This window comes from Ipomoea nil, unplaced genomic scaffold, assembly GCF_001879475.1.
Source record: "Ipomoea nil cultivar Tokyo-kokei standard unplaced genomic scaffold, Asagao_1.1 scaffold1576, whole genome shotgun sequence".
Lineage (NCBI taxonomy): Eukaryota > Viridiplantae > Streptophyta > Magnoliopsida > Solanales > Convolvulaceae > Ipomoea > Ipomoea nil.
In genome coordinates, this window is record NW_017618004.1 from 3399095 (window position 1) to 3419387 (window position 20293).

The window sequence follows — 20293 nt, forward strand, 5'->3', positions numbered from 1 at the left end:
CTATGCCTTATACATTGCTGCAAAGAAGTTGGCTCCCTACTTCCAAGGTCGAGCAATTCGCGTGTTGACCGACCAGCCGATCGGGCCAGTCCTCCGAACTGCTTCATCATCAGGTCGCCTAGTCAAATGGGCGTTAATGTTGACCCAGTACGTGATCGAATACCGACCAAGACCGGCTATTAAAGGTCAAGCTCTTGCGGATTTCTTGGTTGAGTGCACCGCCCGGGATACCCGGCCTCCTGGGGTTGCGGATCCCGAGGCTGAGTGGTGGTCGCTGGCTACAGATGGGTCGAGTAGCAAAAAAGGGGCAGGGGGAGGAGTAGTGGTCACGAGCCCAGAAGGATTCAAAGTTTATTTTGCTCTCATGTATCAGTTCCACCCAACCAACAACGAAGCCGAGTATGAAGCATTTGTAAATGGCTTGCAATGCGCTCGGGACTTGGGGGCTGAATACATTCGAGCTCAGACGGATTCCGCGCTCGTGGTCGGGCAAGTCCTCGGGGATTATGAAGTCAATGGTGAGCGTTTGCAGTTGTACCGAGACCTTGCCATGGAAAAGCTCGCTCAGTTCCGGGGGTATACCGTCCGACATATACCCCGATTGGATAACGCCGATGCGGATATCTTGTCCAAATTGGCCCAAGACGCCCCGGAACACATGTCGAAGATAGCTCGGATCTTGGTGATCCCCAAACACAGTATCCATCGCCTGCCGGTCAGTCCAATCCAACTGGTGGAAGATAGCTGGATCACCGATCTGAAGGAATACCTCGAGCACGGTCGACTCCCAGACGACCCGCAACGTGCTCAAAAAGCCAAGCTGAGAGCCCCGAGGTTCCAAGTCGTGAATGGTCGTCTCTATCGGCGATCGTATGGAGGCCCCCTTATGCGTTGCTTGAACGCATTCGAGGCCGAGTTAGTCATGAAGGAGCTGCACTCGGGAATCTGCTCCTCACATCAGGGAGGTCGATCCCTGGCCCGTCGTATCATGCTGATCGGGTACTATTGGCCGTCCCTCCAGCTAGACTGTGAAAAGTTAGCTCGGGAATGTGAGACGTGCCAACTGTACGCCTGGATGCCTAGACGACCGGCAACCTTCTACCAGCCAGTCACGACCGCAATTCCTTTCGCTAGGTGGGGGGTAGACATCTTGGGCCCCTTTCCTCAGCTGTCCGGTCGGAGAAGGTTCGTGATCGTCGCCGTTGATTACTTCTCCAAGTGGATAGAAGCCGAGCCCTTAGCCACGATCACATCTCAGCAGTGCGCTCGGTTCCTTTGGCGCAATGTCGTTTCCCGTTTTGGCGTGCCCGTACATCTCATCAGCGATAACGGTCGCCAATTTGTGAGCCAATATTTTCAGAATTTCTTGGCCACGATCGGGACGACTCATGTCCGGTCGTCTGTCGCTTACCCGCAGGGAAATGGACAAGTGGAAAATGCTAACCGGACGATTTTGGAAGGTCTGAAAAAGAAGTTACACTCGGCCGGTCGTAGTTGGGCCGATGAGTTGCCATATGTCTTATGGACTTATCGGACGACCCCGAGGGAAGCTACTTTGGAGACCCCTTTCGCCCTGGTTTACGGAGCTGAAGCCCGACTCCCGATCGAGGCTTGGATCCCGACCGATCGAGAGAGAACCTACAACGCGGAGGACAATGAACATGCCATGGCTGTGGATCTCGATGCGGTCGAAGAAAAAAGAGAGCTAGCCGCTCGGCGTATGGCCGAGTACCAGAAGCGCGTCAAGAGCTCGAAGGACGTTCGGGTCAACCCTCGTTATTTTCAAGTCGGAGATTATGTCTTACGACGAAGGGAGGCCAGTCAACCTTTAGAAGGGGGAAAGCTAGCTCAGAACTGGGAAGGGCCGTACATCATCAACGCTGTCATCCGGCCGGGAACATACCGACTAGAGACAACGACGGGTCGGCTAATAGAGGGGACTTGGAATTCCGAGCACCTCGTTCTTTTTAGGCATTAGCCTATTTTTTGTATTTTTAGACGAAGTGGGGGCTGGACCTGCGAGTTAGTCCCGGTCGTCATTTCTATGTAAATTTTATGGTTGTAAAATTAGTTCAACCGCCTGCGAGCGGGAAAGTTTAATGTATATACGATCGATGATTGCTCGACCGTTTGTATGCGGCGGCACGATCGGTTATTTTCTTTCACCCTCGTCATGAGCAGATCAGTTCAACATTCAATCGATCGGGCGAAGTCTGTCGACCGGTCAAAACGCGCTCCACATAGGCGGACACTCAAGTCACGCCACCGATCGGGGAAGCCAGGAGCTCTCAGCATTATTCCCCGATCCGTCCAACTTCTGTCCACTATCGCACCCACTCGTGCATCGAGCGCACAATAGTGTGGGGGCTGGGATAAGGAAGTATGGTACAAGGCCCGTCGCTCGGTTACATTCCGACCGTAGAGGCTTGCTTGTTCTCGGCCCGTCGCTCGGTTACATTCCGACCGTAGAGGCTTGAAAATTTTTTTCGACAAAGGCCCGGAGATCGGGTAAACCTGATCGGTTGGCCAGTTTTGAAGTCGAAACATCGAACGCACGACCAGGCCATAAGGTCGTAAGATCGGGCGTTGAGCGGATCGAGTGTCGCGAGACCGGGTCTAAAGGCCAAGTGGTCGAGTGATTATGATCAGTGTGTGAAAAATGAAAAGCAAGAAGATAAAAGACGAACGACGCAAGTTAGAGCAAAAATAAATATTATTAATCGACAAAAAGCGCCCGGTACAATTCGGGACCGGGCTCCCGATCAATCGTCATTACAAAAAAGGGGAGACAAGCCTAGCCTACTTCTTCGCCTCCCGAGCTCCAGCAGCTGCTTCCTTCCCGCTCGAAGGGGCCGCCGACGATGCCCCGGGCTCGGACGCCTTGGCTTTCGGGGCGAAGGGAGAGGGACCGGGATCGGCTAGGTCTGGGGGCAAGACCGAGAGGACCAGCTGAAGGTCCTCCCCATCCAAAGCTTGCTCCAACCGGGTGCGGACTCGTTCGAGCATCTTCCGCTTCCCGGCCGTAAAACCCCAGCGGCCGAACGAGACGATCAGCTCTTCACCGATCGCTGTTCCCCGGGCTTCAGTGAGGAAGGCCGAGCCCAGGTCCTTGTCCTTGAAGGCTGCCCGCGCCAGCTCGCACGGGTTCTCGAGCTGAGCCTTCAGCTCCTTGGCCTCCCCAATCTACCGGCTGGCGACCTTCTCGGCAAGCACCCGTTCCTCGTCACCCTTCTTCAGGGCCTTTTGCGTTTTCTCCAGCTCGGCCTGGAGCTCTTTGATCTCCTTCAGACGACGAGCGGCCGTCTTCTTGTGGTGATCAGCCTCCTCGGCCAGCATAGCTTGACCCTGAAGAAGTTGGGTCGCCCGGGAGATCTGCAATACAAAGAGGATATTTAAGATTAGCCCGATCAACGATACTTGGGCAAAGAAAGATTAAAAGTTGGGACTTACCTCAGCAAGATCGTACCCGATCCGCTCAGCAACCTGGGTCGGGGTCATCTTCCCCAGGTCCGCTCGGGCTGGCGCGGCATTGCCGATCCGTGCCAGCACGGATGTAGGCTCCCTCTCCCGCCCGGCCGAAGGGGTCGGGCTGTGTTGGTCGCGGCGGCGCTTCATGCCGCCCACCTCGGTCGCGCCCTTGTCGGCGACCTTCTCCTTTCCCTGGGCGACCTCCACCCGAGTGACCAGGACGTCCGGCTGCTCCACGATGAAGCCCTCGCCCGTCGTCACGGTCGAGGCGCTCAGAGGTCGGGCAGAGGGAATCTCCTTTTCCCCGGCCGCTTTGGTCTTGGCCTTCTTCTTCCCGCCGAGGGAGATCTTGACCGGCGGGGGAAGGGCGGTGTCTTCATCACCAAATTCCGCCATGGCTGCAATAAAAAGAACAAAGTTAGTTTGGTCAAGAAATGGAGCTAGATCGAGAGGAACGGCTCGAGCTAAACCTTTCTTCTTTCGTTTCGACGGCTTGGCGACCGTCACGCCCATCGGAACGGGCAGGTACTTCTCCCTTAGCTCGTACGTGGGGGGCGGGAGCTTGGCGGCTGCGAGACTCTCGGCCGTCCGGAAGATGGAGTACTCGTGTATTTCACTCGAGATCCGAGTGACCGTCTCCTTGAGCGCCTGAGTCGCGGCCGGCACCACTTGCTTTCTGAAGTGGCTGCTCCAAGTGCGATCGACCGGGAGGATCCAGGGGTCGTATTTGATGGAAAAGATTCTGTTCTTCCACCCCTTGTTGTTCCCGGGCAGGCCTTTGATGGAGCACATATCTGCTCGGGACTGCAGCATCAGGAACCCACCCCCATAGCGGCCCGGGAGAACCTTGATCTGGTAGATGAAGTTGAACAACTCCATCGTGCACTCGGCCTCGTGCCGAGCACATATCTGCGGGAAGCAGGCGAGGATCCGATGTGCGTTCGGGCAGATCTGGGCCGGGGCGACCCGGTAATAAGCCAGGAAGGCGTTCAGGAGGGGGGTGAAGGGAATGGCGATCGGGGCCATCAGGGAGTCGTAGTGCATCCCGATCCACTTGCCCCGATGCCTGTCAATCACGTTTCCCAGCCGCCGGCTCGTGTCGAATTCTACCCGACCCCGGAGTATTTCAGCAATCCGAGCCGCTTCGCCTTTGGTCAGCAGGCTCATCTCTTGCTCGACACTCTCGCTGTTCAAGAATTCGAGCTCGACGGCTGGTGTGGCCGGCCCGGCCGGGTCTTCTTCGGTCTGCTCGGGGGTATTTTCTCGATCACCCCCTCGAGGAGCAGCTCCCGGGTGGTCCCCAACCACCCGGGTAGGCGTGTCCCTAACGCCCTCGGTTGGAGAACCCCGCCCGCTTGACGTGGTCCTCTCTTCCTCTTCTTCGCTGGAGCTCCCCGATCCGCTGGAGCTGGAGCTCGACGTCCCGGAGGAGCTTAATGCGCTGTTGTGCTCGACGGCTCGATCGGGGGCTGGCGTTGCTCGGGGGCTGGCTTCGGGAGTGTAGGACATAATGTCCACTTCCTCGTCGCTGATACGCTCGACCTCCTCATCGTAATCCGCGATCGAGGCGTTTTGACTATCCGAGTCCGTCATTTCGATCTACCTAACGGTCGGTCGGGGTTAGTAAAGGACTTGAGACGTCCGGGACAGTTAGTGGACCTAGCAGTTCTACCTATAGTTGAAAGCCTAAAGTAAAGAAGAAGGATTAAGAGCTTACCGAGTTGAGGGAGATTGAAGCTTGAAGTTCGAAATTTGCTTGCTCGACCGCCTTGCTAAGGTGCTCTGCTCGGGATTCTTAGAGGATACCGACTGAAGCGAAAGAGTGAGGAAAGTTCAAATGAGGGACTCAAGGGCCTATTTATAGGAGGGCATTTAGGCGGGAGATGGGCCAACTTGCCTGATACAACCCGCGCTGAATCCGAGGCGACGGATGGGATCGCCGAGGCCGGCAGAGGCCGACACGTGGCGTAGGGGGGAATGACAGCTGGCCGGTCGGTCTAATGCCTGACGGTTGGGCTTCTTCATCCCGTCCCGTTTTTTCCCGACTGATCAAAAAGGCCCGGACTGGGGGGCTTTTGGTAGGGAATATCCCGACCGACATAAGCTCCACCACGACCGACTTGCCTTTGTCTTTCTCTTATGATCTTTTCAGGTGGCAGGTCGGGCCTTTTCCATGAAGACCCCGGTCGGGAATGGCCGGGAGTTGCCCGAGCGCTGATGTCAACCACCGAGCGGTAGCCCTTCGACGAAAGAGCTGGTACAAGGACGCGAGAGGACGCGTGGCGGCTCTTCATGGCGACAGACAGGGCACCCGGGAAGATGACACGTGGTGGCTACGTGGAAGATATGCCGAGCGGCAGGAATCTTGTCCCTGGCATAGCGGCTATAAATGCCCACAGTAGCTACAGTGTAGAGGACTTTTGGACGATCGATAGGTTGTTGTTAGAGAATCCCGACCGCAGTCAGTCGGTACTCAGAACAACCAAGTAGATTGTACTTAGGGCCTTTCCCGGGATCAATAAACATTTTACTTGCTTTAATTGGTCTCGTGATATTTTATATTGCTTACGCAGAATTAGCAGTATCAATTGCGTATACGTAGGGATGACCACGGTTCGATTTGAATTGAACGGATACTAAAGCAATCGAATTAATAGTTTACGGTTATAATTTAGATCTAGAACCCAATATTTAAATGTCAATTTATTAAAATTATGTATCAAATAAATTGAATCTTGAACCGTGAACTGGCGGTTCCGGATCTGATTCGCGGTTTTGAACCGTCTTTATTTTAAAATTTTATTTTTATTTTAAAATAATCTAAATTCAAAAATAAATGTATTTGATTTTTCCAGTTCGGAACATGAACCGTCCGTTCCGGTTCACGATTTTAATAAACTCTAAATATCGAATTTCGATTCTAAATTGTAATTGGAATATTTCGATTTGGTTGCTATAATGTTTGTTTAGTTGGAACCAAATTATGGTCATAATTTGTTGGAGAAAAAAATAAATTAAATATTTAGTTTAAGGGTAAATATGTCCATTTAACATTTCAGGGGGAAAAACAACCACTTCAATAATTTAGAGGGAAAAAATGCTATACGTATATAACTCAGGGGAAAAAAGTGCCATTTTCCCGGAAATTAATGATACAACAAAATTATATATATGCCATGGTTTTGGCCGGTACGTGCTATTTTATTTTGGATAACTAATAACCAAAAAAAAAAAAATCAATCCTTCAGAATGGTTTAATTTGTTTGGACGCCTCCTGTTTCAACGAAAATTGTTCTAAGCACTTGCATTCTAATCTTAAGAAAAACAAATTGAAAATCATCATACAAGTAATTTGAACAATTTAAATAACTATTTTAAATTTTCCATAATAACTAATAAAAATCAAAATTACTCGATGAATCAAACTTAGAATATTATAATTCCACACCCTCACATGAAAAACCGACATAATCAATTTTATTTTGCTATATTAGTTGCGAATCAATTTGATTGGTGACTGTTGTCCAATATTTTAAAATACAATTCGCAAACTCAGTTTGATAAAATAATTAGTCTATCAATTAATTTTAATTTATTTGTTCATTATTAACTGTTTGACATAATTAAACAATCAACATAAGTGTTTAACTAATTAATTTTTTTGTAAAAAGTTATTGTTTAAAAACACAAATTCAAAAAATCCTCAAACATCTTTTTGAATTAATTTTATTTTTTTTAAAAAAAAATTATTTTATATGTAATTAATTATCAACTAACATTTAATTTATCAAATATCTATTTACTATCAATTAATACTATCAATTATTCAAATTTACTAACCCAATTAACTGAAATCTATTTACCAAACTCAAAATTCATTAATCTTAATATTCCCTTGGTAAATGGTAACTTCTCTGCAGTTTCCAGTAAAGTATGAATAAATAGAGACACGTAATAACCTCATCATCAGTCTGTATATACACGTGCCAATTCACTATTTCAGTCCCCAGTAGCCAGAAATCAGGACTCAGAATTAATAAATAAAAAAATGGGCACCCACCATATTCTACAAAAACAGTGTGCTTTAGCCTCCCAACTCTATCGGTGAAACCACCTTTCTACACACTGATTACTCTTACCACCTTTCCCTTCCCTTCCTATTTATAAAGAGTCCGCCTCTTAATTTTTGTATCCCACATCATATCAAACCAAACAACCTGCAAAAACATCATCACATCTTCTATTGTTTCCCGTAATTTATACTTTTGAAGAATGAGCTCCGGAAGCAGAGCATGGATTGTGGCGGCCAGCATGGGAGCTGTGGAGGCCTTGAAAGACCAAGGCTTCGCAAGATGGAATTATGCTTTGAGGATGATCCAACAACATGCCAAATCAAACCTCAGACCCTATTCTCAGGCTACGAGGTTGTCGTCTCCCTCCTCGGCGTTGGTCTCCACTAAGATGAGAGAAGATAATAAGTTGAAACAAGCCGAAGAGTCTTTGAGAACTACCATGTATTTGAGCTGTTGGGGACCTAATTAATAATTCTGTTATTGCGTCCCTCTATTTTTGGTCTGTCTTCGATCAGTCCCTCCCTGACCCCTGTACATATATATAAGTGTGTGTAATTGGAGAAGAAGCAAATGTGAAATTGATATATTCTTCCAATTCTTCAATTGCACGAGTTTCTTTTGTTGATCATCAATGCCGCCTTCACCTCTTGTTTCTATTTTAATTTTAAGGTTTTCTTAGAGGAATAGTTAAATTTTGAGGTTTTCTTAAGAGGAATAGTTGCAATTATAACGCAATTCATCACAAATCCGTTGTGTTGAGCTGATTTTAGGAGAGAATATAGATCGGTCAAATTAGGGGAAAAAATGTTGATGCATATGGCAATTTCTGCCAGAACCAGAAACATCTAGAATTCTAGACACTGAGAAAGGAGATTGGAGAAATTCTTCAACTTTGACTACTGAATTTGATTTGGATGACTGCTTAGAACTTCAAAAAACCAAAAGGCCGGAGAATCAAAGACTTGCAGGAAAATACAACATCAGGAGCACTTGAAAGATAGCATACTGTAACTGACTGTTTTTCCGTGATCGTGTCAAGACTCACTATCCGTGATCGTGTCAAGACTCACTATCCGTGATCGTGTCAAGACTCACTATAAATGAACGGACTAACTGGTTAACTTGTCAAATTACTATGAATAAACGGGCTAACTGGTTAACTTGTCAACTTGTCAAATTACTATGAATAAACGGGCTAACTGGTTAACTTGTCAAATGGGTAAAGAGGGGGACACCCACGATAGTAGCATTAAGAATGAGGGGGACACCCGCGATAGTAGCATTAAGAATGAGGGGGACACCCGCGATAGTAGCATTAAGAATTGTTTTGCCTGTTTTGCCTTAAGGTTAGACTGAATCACGCATGCCGACTAAGTTAAGTTTGGGAAGTTTGTCGTTAGATTTGGACATGAATGCGAGGGCACAATTGATTGGAGTTATTGTTGTTCCCTTGATAAGTCTACGGCAACGCAAAATCAGTTTGACACCTATGCAAGTAAAGGATGTTCGCGGGGTGAGACCGGTCCCAAGACGCCATACGGACATTGTGTGCTGCGTCGGACTCTATCGTAACAAAGTGATATTAGAGCAAGATTTACTTTATTGTTGGCGTTATGATGTGTCCTCAGGGAGGACTATGCGAACACGGGTAGTGCGTAAGTGGCGCATGTGTTGTTGACGGTTCCACCAGTGGTCCGTAAGGGGCAGATAGGTCATAGCATGAGAAAAGGGACTCAGGTCACTGCCAACATAGTCAGATTACTTTGCGGGAGTGGTTCTAACGATGCGGTGCGTAGGCAATATAGTACAACAATCGTTTGGAAAAGTCTTTTTCCTATAACATGAGGGCATGCTAGATTTTGGGTTGGGGAAATGTCACTGATTGCTTTTTATGACTGTGTTAAGACCCAATAAATAAACGGACTAACTTGCCAAATGGGTAAAGGTAGCGACAGTGGTGTCAAAGGTTGTTTTGCCTTAGACGCTAAGGTCTGGTCGAGACAGGCATGCCGACTCAATTAAGTTTGAGGAGTTTGTTGCTGGTATTAGACTTGACTATGAAGATGACTAATGCGATTGGGAGGGCACGGTCGAAAGCTATTGTCATTCTCCTGATGAGTCCAGGACAAGATGAAACCAGTTTGACATGTATATAAGTAAGGCTAATTCGCTGGGTGAAATGGTGCCCTAGAATGTCGAGACAGGCATGCCGACTCATTTAAGTTTGGGGAATTTATCGTTGGTCTTAGGCTTTAATATGAAGAGGACTAATGCGATTCGAAAAGCACAACTGGTCGAGAGCTATTATCGTTCTCCTGATAAGCCCACGACAGAGTGAAATCTATTTGATATATATACAAATAAGGCTAATTCGCAGGGCGAAATGGTGCCCTAGAATGCTGCACAAATGTTATGCACAACACCGGACTCTATGCACGTGCTAATAAGGTGAAGGTGCTGTAACGTGTAATTAGAAAGTCAAATTTTCATAGTTAAAAATAAGAAATTAAAATTCTACTGTACCATTTCATAAATATGGAACTAAAACATTCACATTGGATGAATTTTTGCAAGATTTTTTATTCTTCAAATATTCTATCTTTTGAATAATTATTCCTTATTCCAAGTTTTCCATAATAACCAATTAAATCAAAAGGACTAATAAATTCAACGAAGAAATTAATCAATGTATCTGGTAATAAAAATCCTAAATACACCAAAAAAAAAAACAATTAAAATACTGTAATTTTTGAGAGGTAATTACTAAACTATTAATATTTAAAAAAACTAGCCAAAAGTGAGTGTTCCACACCCTCATGAAAAACCGACATAATCAATTTTATTTTGCCACATTAATTGCGAATCAATTTGATTGGTGACTCGTCCAATATATAAAAATACAATTGTGAATCTCATCAATCAATTAGCTTTTCTTTAGTTTTTGTTTGGTAAAATGGTTGTTAATTGATAACTGTTAGTTGTTAGCTGTTAGTAGATTGTGTTAATTTGAGGATATAAATAGTTGATAATATTAGCTGATTGTAAAATAGTGTTTGATAACTGATAACTGTTTGGTATAATTTTTTTTCTCAAAAAATTAATTGAAAAAGTTGCTTGAAGTAGCTTTTTAAATTTTAGCTTTTTAGAGTTACAAAAAGGTAATTAACCAAATATTTAAATTAATATTTTAACTAAATCGAACAATTAATAATGGTTAAATAAGTCAAAACTAACCTATAAATCAATTTTTTACGAAACAGGGGCTTAATATTCCTTTGGTAAACGCTTCCAAAAAGAAAAAAATGCTTTGGTAAATGGTAACTCCTCTGCAGTTTCCAATAAGGAAGAATAAATAGACACGTAATAGCCTCCTCATCAGTCTCTATATACACGTGCCTATTCACTATTATTTCAGTGCCCAGTAGCCAGAAATCAGGACTCAGAACCAAACACCAATAAAAAAAAAATAAAAAAGGCCACCCACCACATTCTACAAAAACAGTGTGCTTAGCTTCCCAATTGGCCAATTCTATCGGTGAAACCACCTGTTTAGTGTTTTCTGCACACTGATTAGTGATTACTCTTACCGCCTTTCCTTTCCCTTCCCTTCCTATTTAAGAGTCCGTCTCTTTTTCTATCCCACATCATATCAAAACAAACAACCTGCAAAAACTATCATCAGATCTTATTACTACACCTTCTATTGTTTCCACTAATTTATACTTCAGAATGAGTTCCGGAAGCAGAGCGTGGATTGTGGCGGCCAGCATGGGAGCAGTGGAGGCCTTGAAAGACCAAGGTTTCGCAAGATGGAATTACGCTTTGAGGATGATCCAACAACATGCAAAATCCAACCTCCGGCCCTATTCTCAGGCGACGAGGCTGTCGTCTCCCTCCTCGGCGTTGGTCTCCGGCAAGATGAGAGAAGATAATAAATTGAAACAAGCCGAAGAGTCTTTGAGAACTACCATGTATTTGAGCTGTTGGGGACCTAATTAATAATTTAGTTATTTTTTGATCTGTCTTCGATCAGTCCCTCCATGTACATATATATATATATGTGTGTGTGTGTAATTGGAGATGAAGCAAATGTGAAATTGATATATTAATTCTTCAATTGCACGAGTTTTTTTTTGTTGATCATCAATGCCGCCTTCACCATCTCTTTTTTCTATTTTAATTTTAGGGTTTTCTTAGATGAATAGTTGCAATCATAACGCAATTCATCACAAATCTTCAATAGCATTGAAGGTGTTGTGTTGATATATATATTAGATCAGAGCTGATTTTAGGAGATCGAGAATATATATATATCTCTTGGTAAAATTAGGGAAAAACAATGTTTAGTTGCAAATTTCGATCCTGAACCAGAAACATCTAGAATACTGAATTTGACACTGAGAATAGAGATTGGGGAAATTCTTCAACTTGACTACTGAATTTGATTTGGAAGACTACATCAAACTTCAAAAAACCAAAAGGCCGCCGGAGAATCAAAGACTTGCACAGGAAAATATAACATCAAAAGCACTTGAAGCCAAGATAACATAGGGTGGAGCTAGGTGCTGTAAGGTGTGGTTAGAAGGTCAAATTGTCAAGGGTATCATTCTGATATTAACTTAGGGTTCTAAAACTAAGAAACTAAAAGCAAAATATTACTTCGACTCACAAATTTTACTTTCTATTTTTATTCTTTCATTCAAAATTTTAATGTTAATACTTTCTTTGTATCATAATTTATCTTTTCATGTTAATACTTTCTTTGGATCATAATTTTTCTTTTCTTACATCAAGAAATAAAAGATTGTGAGATCATATAATAAAATTCAAACTAAAATTTTATTGTTCCATCTCATAAATGCAGAACTAAAGGAATGAATCTTAAAACTGATAATGACTTGTGCTAAGGAGTGACCTATGTTTTTATATTTTATAATTTAGCAAAAAAGGACAAAACTATAATAATAACAAAAAATATTGATTAGATACACGCACCAAACGCCACCAGATTGTAGGAAAACAGTGTGCTTCCCAAATCTATCGGTGAAACACTGAAACCGCCTGTTTTATACTCATTGTTTAGTCTCGCCGGCCTCCTTTTTCCTTCCTATTTAAGACTCTGTTCTTGTGTCCCTTTACCAAACAAAACCAGCAAAAAACTTCATCAGATCATATCAGACTTCATCATCATCCCAAGTAAAACTTTCAGATTTGATCAATACCAGCCCAGAAGAAGAAGAATATGAGTTCAGGAAGCAGAGCGTGGATTGTGGCGGCGAGCGTGGGAGCAGTGGAGGCCTTGAAAGACCAAGGCTTCGCAAGATGGAATCACGCTTTGAGGATGATCCAACAACATGCGAAATCAAACCTCAGGCCTTACTCTCAGGCTACGAGGCTGTCGTCTCCCTCGTCCGCGTTGGTCTCCGGTAAGATGAGGGAAGAGAAATTGAACAAGTCGGAGGAGTCTTTGAGAACTGTAATGTATTTGAGCTGTTGGGGACCTAATTAATAATTGAGTTAATTGCATCCCTCTGTTTTGGATCTGTCCCTGTACAATTGTACATGTAATTAGAGATGAAGCAATTAATATAACCATTTTTCAACTGAACGTCAAGTCCCCCATGCCTATCTATTTCAATTGTTATTTTTTGTCTTTACGATACACAAAAATTATTTGGAAGACCAATGCATATGAACAGCAAAGCCATGTTATGTGCGAAATAGAAAATCCTATTTTACCTTTGATTGAAGGAAATTAATTTTCTTACAAGTTGTTTGGTTGAAATGTAATTACATCACTATTAAACTCACATATATATATATAGCATTGAGAGAAAACCTCACTATCCCCTTATTCACCACGACCACCTCATATACGCAAGCTCAATCCAATGAGCCAACCTTCCTAAGAGCATCTTGATTAGGGGATTCTTTATTGTTTTAAAGAAAAAATTGTCTAACACAGAAGAAAGAGGAGCAAGTGAGAGAATATACGGAGTCCTCCTCCTAATTTAGGGGTTTTGTCAGCCCCATTAGGGGATTGTTTATTATTTTAAAGAAAAAATTGTCTAATATAAAAAAAAGAGAAGCAAGTGAGAAAATGGATGGAGTCTCATCCTAATTTAGAGTTTTTGTCAACCTGTGGGCTCAATTGAAGAACAATTCGTGCCCTGCACCCACCAGTTAGGCGCGTTAATTACCTTGTTTTTTCCCTAGTTTAATTTAATTTTATTTATTTTTTCTCTATTTTCTATTTTTTCTTTCTTAATTACACCTACAAAAACCACATTAAAAATCTCACTATTAAGAATGCCTTAACCCCTCCAAACATAAGTAGTTATCCTTACTCATCCTCAAGCTCAATCCGATGTCATTAGATTCTTTATCTTCTCAGACCAATTGAGCAACTATATGGCCACTAGGTCCTTCTGCTTTATGGCTCCTGGTCTTAAAGAATTCATGAAATTATAATTGTAGCCTTGTAAAATTAGTGTTTGGTCATTTAATTTAATGTTACCTTCTTGTGATTCAATTCATTGCATTTCTGGGATTAGTAATGCTACATTTGTTTACCTAAATCACCATAGCAAAATAAATTCTTTATTATTATTATTGGAAAATGAATTATTTTTCTATTTCTGGTATGTTATCTATTCAACATGATATGCCAACGTTTATTGGGATGAGATTTTTAACCTGTGTTCTTTGATTTAAAATAATAATAGTGATACTATTAAATGACAATGTATTTTACACAGATAGTAATTTGTTAACTTGTTTTAGTAGATAAAATAGTATTTTTGTCTCAAATCGAATTGCAAGATAAAGGTGTCATTTACCTTGTATAGTAAGGAGTGATTTATATTTTATCAATCATATATCATCAAGCATCAACCAAAAAAGGACAAAAACTATAATAAATAAAGAAAATTTTATATTTTATCAATCATATACGGTATACCAATACCATCAACTAAAAAAGGACAAAAATTATAGTAAATAAAGAAAAATGGATAGATGCACGCACCAAATCCCACCATACTGTAGAATAACAGTGTGCTATCCAAATTAATCTATTGGTGAGGTGAAACGTAACCGCCTGTTTTATACACTCTGGTTTTGTCTCGCCTCCCTTTTCTTCCTATTTAAAAACCAAACCAAACCAGCGAGATCTCACATTATCATCATCCATTCACTTCCAAGTTTTGATCAATACTACTCCAGAAGAAGAAGAAGAAGAAGTATAATGAGTTCAGGAAGCAGAGCGTGGATTGTGGCGGCGAGCGTGGGAGCAGTGGAGGCCTTGAAAGACCAAGGCTTCGCAAGATGGAATTACGCTTTGAGGATGATCCAACAACATGCCAAATCCAACCTCAGATCCTACTCCCAGGCTACGAGGCTGTCGTCTCCCTCCTCGGCGTTGGTCTCCGGCAAGATTAGGGAAGAGAAATTGAAGCGGTCGGAGGAGTCTTTGAGAACTGTAATGTATTTGAGCTGTTGGGGACCTAATAATTAATTAAGTTGCGTCCCCCCATTTTTAATCTGTCTTAGCTTCAGTCGCTGTATGTATATGTGTTATTAGAGATGAAGCAATTCAATCAGTGTAGCCATTTTTGAACTGAGCTTTTCCCGGCCTGATCCTATCATCAAACTCCGCCTTGCCGGCCTATCTCTTTTATCTATTTCAATTTTGGGCTTTTTCAGAAGGAATGTATGCGCTCACAACGCTCTGAAATACAAATCTTCTGGTAGTATAGGATAGGTAGAGAAGCAGCAAGTTAAGGATATATAATACGATGAAGGCCCATTGGCAAATGCCAAGAGATTGAGTCGAATAGTTATGCTGTGCATCTGTATGTACCATGCATGGTGCATACAGATGCAAAAACGACGTCGTTTTATTAAAAACGCGCGTCTCCCCTTTAAAAAAAAAATTTAGGTTCGATTCCTAGTAACAACATTGTTTTGTTCATTCATTATGAAATTTTAGTTCATGGATTATGGAATTATAGTTCATCGATTATGGAACTATAGTTCATCGATTCTGGAATTATAGTTCATCGATTCTGAAATTATAGTTCATAGATTCTAGAATTTTAGTTCATTCATTCTGAAAATTTTAGTTCATAGATTAGATCATGGAATTATAGTTCATCAATTATGAAATTATAGTTCATCGATTATGGAATTATAGTTTCGAACCTAATTTTTTTTTTTAAGGGGAGACGCGCGTTTTATAAAAACGATGTCGTTTTTGCATCCGTATGCACCATGCTTGGTGCATACGGATGCACAGCATAATTTGCCGATTGAGTCGTCACGACACCACTCCAAAATTTTTAACGTCTCAATAGGGTATACACCAGTTTATAATAATAATAATAATAATAATAATAATAATAATAATAATAATAATAATAATAATAATAATAATAATAATAATAATAAGGGAAAACGATCAAATAGGTCATCAAACTTTAGCTTAAAAGTCAATTAGACCCCAAAATTTTTTAAAAGTGCAATTACACCCATCAACAATTCATTTAGGTGCAATGAAGCCCAAAAACAAGTTAATGACCTGCTATCACAGGTCCCACCTTTCGGCGAATTTTTCGGCAAAAAAAAAGTGACCAGAAACCGACCCAGATTTGCCGAAAATTCGCCGGTCACTTTTTTGTCAGAAATTTCGCCGGTCATTTTTTTTTTTTTTTTTTTGCCGGAAAATTCGCCGGAAGGTGGCCTTAACCTTAATGACCTGTGATAGCAGGTCATTAATTTGTTTTGGGGCTTCATTGCACTTAAATGAATTGTTGAGGGGTGTAATTGCACCTTTAAAAAGTTTAGGGGCCTAATTGACTTTTAAGCTAAAGTTCGAGGGTCTATTTGACCATTTTTCCTAATAATAATAATAATAATAGTAGTAGGTGGCGGTGATGGTGGTTGATGGGGTTGTGTCGATGGTGGTGGTGATGGTGGTTGTTCGGGTTGTGTGGTGATGATGGTGTTGTGTCGGTAGTGGTGATGGTTACAGTTGTGTCGTGCTGGTAATATGGTGGTGGTGATAATTATAATAATCCCGAAACTAGTTTAATTTGAAAAGAGAAGAGAGAAATGATAAATACGGAAAAAAAAAATTCAAAAAATGTCTTCCAAATAGAAATTTAAGAAGATGTTTTTTATCAAATATAATTGAACATTTTTTTCGTTGATTAGAATGATTTTTTTAACTTTATTTTTCTTAATACCTAAATACGAAAAATTGAGAAAATAACGGTTCCAAAACTGCCATAATTGTGAATATAGAGTTCAAAAATGATGAACATAGAGTTTTGTAATTGTAAGGGTGGTAAAGGAAGAAGGTTGGTCCAAATCTTGAGTTAGTTAGGCATGGTGGCCCAAAAATGCACAAAAGAGTAGAGAGAAGGAGTTCGCCACCAATGCACCACACATTAGCTTGGAGTAAAAAGAAGTGAGGGTGGTGAAGGAAGGATGTTGGCTCAAATCTTGTTAGGCTACGAAGGCATGGTAGCCAAAAAAGACACAAAAGAGTAGAGAGAAGGAATTCACCACAAGTGCACCACACATTGACTTGGAGTAAAAGATCGAATCCAAAACCTCCAACATAGCACACATGTACCAACCCACCACGCCACTCCATCATTTGTGTACTAAGGTTTACTACTTCTATTTGTTCTCACATTCATGGGTTGACATATTTACAAACTTGGCATCACCGACCAGCGATTCGGCGGCTTGGCCCACCGGCCATCTCTAGCCATGGCGCCCCCAGCAGGCCTGATGCCCCCCATGGTGTGGCGACGACGCCCTGCGAGAAGGAGGGCGCAGTATTAAAGGTGTACATGTGTATAGCTAGGGTGGTGAAAATGTGCTAACTACTAATGCATGTAGAGTGATAGCATGGACAAGTGGGTGGTAGTCATAAAGAGTGAAGCATCTCCATCCACTTGGCAAGACATGGGGAGCTCTTGAACGCCATAAAAGGGAGTGTCTTGCCTCCCTTAAGAGGACAATATGATCTGATCAATGCAAGCGCCCTGATCTAGTGGTTTCTTGTCCATTTTTTCAACTCATCAACCATGGTTGATTCCCATTAGCTACACTATTGTCCTTAGTATTTCTTAACCCGTATTTGAGTTTAAAAGCATGGCTTTTTCAACAACTTTATTCCTGAAAATGATCGTAACTGAACGATGATTTCAGCTGAGATAAAGGCGGGCTTTATATTTTGTCGTCAGCAAAAGAAGGGACAAAAAAATTAAAAAGTATGGATAGATACACGCACCACATTCAATTCCACCACGCACATACTGTACGTACAACATAATAACAGAGTGCGGCTTCCCAAATCTGTTGGTGAAACCACCTGTTTCATACACATTGGTTATGTCTCGCCTACTTTCTTCTTCCTATTTAAGAGCCCAGGCCAGCTAGTATCATACCAAATTGTACTGCCAAAAACTTTAAGATCATCCATTTACTCCATTTAATTTCCAGTAAAGCTTTGAATTCTGATCAATACTACTCAATCGATCGAGAAGAAGAATGAGTTCAGGAAGCAGAGCGTGGATTGTGGCGGCCACCGTGGGAACAGTGGAGGCCTTGAAAGATCAAGGCTTCACAAGATGGAATTACGCTTCCAGGATAATCCAACAACGTACAGCTGCCAAATCCAACCGCAACAGCTACTCCAGGATGTCTTCTTCTTCCTCCTCCTCGCCCCTGCAGGCCTCCGCTAAGATGACGACGGAACAGAAATTGAACAAGTCGGAAGAGTCTTTGAGAACTGTCATGTATTTGAGCTGTTGGGGACCTAATAATTGATTTCAATTCATTTGTGCCTCATCTCCATCTTTAATTTCTGATCTGTACATACATATTGTGAGAGCTAGAACTGAACTCATTTATTCACTGCAAAAACATCCAATAAATAAAGTACAAAGCATAAAAAAAGAAACAAGTTAACCAAAGCCCACAAGACAAGGCCAACACAAACTAAAAACAGACTGAGTATCAAACATATATGTGTTTTTGGAGATGAATCAATTAATTTAACAAGTTTCCCAATTTGGAGAAATTGAATTCGGAATAAAATTTACAAAAAGTTCTCTGTGCGAATCATATTTCATATTACACCAGAGTACAATTCAGAAAATGAGTGATGTACAAAGTATTGTGAGGACATTATGTTATTCATGTATTATATGATACAAACTTAAATATTCTTCCAACTCTTTTTAGGTTACACTAGGTACAAGAAACGCTTATAACATTAGAATGGACTTATAAATTTTTCCTACAATTTATAACATTACTTTTTCAAAAATTGAGTTTTGAAAATAAATTTAGAGAAGTAGAGAAATTAAAAAAAAAAAAAAATCCAAAAATTTTTGAAGTGAAGATACCTTTTGTGTGGTAAGGCAGCAACTTGGTCTGTGACAAATGACAATAGCGAAAAAAGATCGGAGAAGATTGGCTTGGCGGACCCATACATAATACTTGAGGCAGAAAATGAAGCTGCCACCACACACAGCTGCAAAATAACCAGTTTAATTACTGAAATTAATTTCTCACGTGCTTTCATTCTCCAGACGTCCCACCTCCAATACCACCAATTAAAACTGTGGGTTAAAATTTCCTTGAATTGGCTATGGTCCTGTTTCTTAAATGGACGTTAGCTGTTAGTTGCTTGGGTTAATTAGAATGTATAACTAGTTGATAACATTAGGTGATTGTAAAAAGATGTCTGGTAAATTAATTGTTAGCTGATAACTATTTGGTATAATTTTTTTTTTTCAAAAAATTAATTGAAAAAGTTGTTTTGAGTAACTTTTTAAATTTTAACATTTTAGAATTAAAAAAACTAATTAACCAAACATTTATATTGATGTTTTTAACCAAATCAAACAATTAATAATGGTCAAATTGATCTGAATGTTCAGACTTCCAAAAGTATATATATAGATTTGTACTTTCTATCACTTCCAAATTGATGTAAATGTTGAATCATTTATGAACCTATACGTATCTCCAGCTTCGCTATACTAGCACTATACTCTTTTTGATGTTTTCCAGCCTAACTAACCCCCTGTTATTGCAAAACAACGGTTGCGAATCTAGCGACTACAACCCCAGTTTCAGGGAGACGAACCTCCTAGATGCCACGTCCGTGCCCCCCCCCCCCCCCCCCCCCCCCCGCCTCTATATACATATATATATATATATATATATATATATATATATATATACACGCACACTAGCTTGGTTATATACAAGGTTTGTTGTGATTACCTTTTGATCCAGTAATTTTCTGTGAATTTCTAGATTTCAGCCTGCCTAACAGAGTTGATGATGAGCGGGAAAAGCCGGGCGTGTAAATTTGAGGCGACGTTGAAGATGATGCAGCGGGCGCAGGAAATGAGTGCTGGCGAGTCCGTGAACGTTAAAAGCAGCGAGACAAGGCGGGATGGCACCGCCTGGGGGGAATTAACGGCGAAGAGATCCTCCTCAGGGGACGATGAGAAATATCACCACAGGAAGAGAAGTCTAGAGAGAGCAGAAGATCTGTTCCATTTGATTTATTAGGGGCCTCACTAGATGATTCAATTCGCGATCGAGTATTAAAGCACACCCATTCCAGATTTCCAGGGCGCGCCCTTTTTTTTTTTTCAGATTACTGGTTTGTGCAAAGCAAAGGGTAAAGGGCAGCTGGTCATCTCGATAGCAAAGTCTAA

At 41.9% G+C, this 20293-nt stretch overlaps 1 long non-coding RNA gene across 1 annotated transcript; it reads right to left on the reverse strand.

Annotated features, from left to right (window-relative positions):
- Positions 1–14982: 14982 nt before the first annotated feature.
- LOC109190611 lies at positions 14983–19225 on the reverse strand. The gene is made up of 3 exons (XR_002055748.1): positions 18965–19225; positions 18373–18470; positions 14983–15046 (listed from the first exon to the last, which is right to left on the reverse strand). It is a non-coding gene; the product is annotated as an uncharacterized LOC109190611 (long non-coding RNA).
- Between the last annotated feature and the right edge of the window lie 1068 nt (positions 19226–20293).